This window comes from Salminus brasiliensis, chromosome 5 (assembly GCF_030463535.1).
Source record: "Salminus brasiliensis chromosome 5, fSalBra1.hap2, whole genome shotgun sequence".
In the NCBI taxonomy this organism is placed as follows: domain Eukaryota; kingdom Metazoa; phylum Chordata; class Actinopteri; order Characiformes; family Bryconidae; genus Salminus; species Salminus brasiliensis.
The window spans coordinates 6,381,094-6,384,030 of record NC_132882.1 but is presented as its reverse complement, the minus strand read 5'-3'; positions in this window follow the sequence as shown (position 1 = coordinate 6,384,030).

Here is a 2,937-nt window from a genome sequence, read left to right as displayed (position 1 = left end):
CCTGACCTTATGATAAGAGTGTGTATTTAAGCTGACCTCCATATCACTTTGTGCCCAGCAGGAACTCTTACTCTGATAGGAAAAGCTCCAGGGTTAACTTCGCCCTTCAGGCTCAGCAGAACTGGTTAAGACACTCAGATCAGTGTACTCTGTTGCCGCTGTACACAGGTCCTAAAGTAGTACTGATGCAGTCTACGATAAGAGTATTTTCAACATTCCTAGTAATTTCTTCATGATTAAACAAAGTGATTCAGAGTAAGAACTTACTGAGTCAGATGTTCTTCATAGTGGTGGTGAATGAACAGCCTGATCCCAAAAGGAATGACTAAAGGAGCATTTGAGGATTGGTACAATGTGACTAAATACAGATCAACCCTCGAACATCTGCACCCATTACTGACACGACCCTCAGAAACCATAACCAACAACCAGTGAACTTTTATTACTGTAACCTAACCCTACACCTAAACTTACTAAACCTACTACAGCTAAACCTAATTCTAATCTTAAAATAATCTACTACACCTAAAATTGATCCAAACCTTAACCTAATCTACTACACCTAAACTTCAACCTCAACTAAACCTACTACACCTAAATCTAATTCTAATCTTAAAATAATCTACTACACCTAAACCTACAGTATTTCTATCCTTCACCTAACCTAAACTTAACATACTACACCTTAACCCTGATCCAAACCTTAACCTAACCTACTACACCTAAACCTCAACCTAACCTTAACCTACTACAACTAAATCTCAACCTAACCTTAACCTACTACACCTTAACCTCAACCTAACCTTAACCTACTACACCTAAAGCTGATCCAAATTTTAACCTAACCTACTACCCTTAAACCTGATTCGACCCTTAACCTAACCTACTACACATAAACCTTAAGTTCAACCTACCCTACTACACCTAAACCTAATTCTAATCTTAAAATAATGTACTACACCTAAATCTACAGTATTTATATCCTTAACCTAACCTAAACTTAACATACTACAGATTAACCCTGATCCAAACCTTAACCTAACCTACTACACCTAATCCTTAACCTCAACCTAACCTACTACACCTAAACCTTAACCTCAACTTAACCTACTACACCTAAATCTGATCCAAACCTTAACCTAACCTACTATACCTAAGCCTTAACCTCAACTTAACCTACTACACCTAAACCTGATCCAAACCTTAACCTAACCTACTACACATAAACCTTAAGTTCAACCTAACCTACTACACATAAACCTCAACTAAACCTACACCTAAACCTGATTCGAACCTTAACCTAACCTAACCTAACACACATATATATATATATATATATATATATATATATATATATATATATATATATATATATATATATAATGTGTATGTGTGTGTATATATATATATATATATATATATATATATATATATATATATATATATATATATATATATATTTATTATGATCACCTACATAATAGTGGGAATAGCCACCCTTGGCTCGGATGACACTGGCAATAATTTGTGGCATGGACTGCATTGGCTGACAGTATGTAATTATATTCATTATAGAGGTTAGAAGCTCCACTGTGATACAGCAATTGCTCTGGCCCATGGGGCACCACTGATATGCTGTTGGGAGGCGCTCAACGTTCGAGAAGTCCATTCTCGGTACACCTTCACTACAGGGGCTCTAGAACATCCCATGAACTTACAAGGTCGTAGGTTTGATTTTGACATTGGTGGGGAAATAAAAACGGCCCACAGGGGGCGCCCTGCAGGCTGAGGCTTTTGTGATAGGCATTTATGACAGATTTCTGATCCAACTTCATGCCATATGAACACATGCGACAACACCTGCCTATTTAAAGCTCTCCTTTCAGACACACACTGATGAACTGCAGTACATCATCAGCCTAACACCTGTCACAGCACTGAATCACACTACCAACATTTCACAAGATATCATTCGACTTTACCTGTGACCCTGCCTCTCCACATGCCTCTCCTCTCTCTGAGCTACTACACGCTACGGTTGTCACACACACACACACACACACACACACACACACACACACTACAGTTTAGTGTTGCCACCACTTCTGTATGACAGCCTACAGAATCACTGTCCCTGCCTGAGTCAGCCAGACGGGGTTTTTGAGCACACACAGCTGTTGGATGGTGCCTCTCACTCAGCCTAAGTGCACATCTAGTTCACAGAGCTTTGGCGCTTCTTACAACCCCGGCCTGTCACATGTTAGCAAGAAACAGCAAAGCCAATCCTGTTAGCGTTGTGGGTTAAGGAGACTCATAGTTGAGACAGAGACTCGTTCATCGTTTTTGGACCAAATACACTGACTAGGCACTGAGGGACCGCTGTAGTTAATTTCGGATTTAAATTATTGCTAGGATCAATTCAGAAGTCACTGGATATCGGTGGGGACATGTCCCTACTGTCCCTACCCAATTCTGTATCCATGCGCTATTATCATGCTCCTTTGGACATCAGTCCAATTGTGTCCTTCGCCAATGATGATCGTCTTGGTCATAATATTCATATACAAGATATGTATATACAGTGGTTCCGCTGGATTTATTTTTTTACCAGTGGCAGCAGATCGACACCCCCTTATCCTGCAACATTTATTTAGATCAATTTGTATGTATGGCATCTTTCCCCCCACTGTGAACACTGTGAATGAGATGAACAGGGCTAAGGTGGTAGTGTTAGCTGTGGTGGTAATGTCGTTAACTTAGCTTTAGCATTTGTTTGTTTACCAAAAGACTGGATGCCTTTAAGTCACGTGACCTACTGTGGCTTTCTGTGGTCTCCATATGGCTTATTTATATGTATATATGTTTATGTATATATAAGTAATGTAGAGCAGTGCACAGGGCAGCTACAGGGGTCTCAAACAATGTAGAAAAAAACCT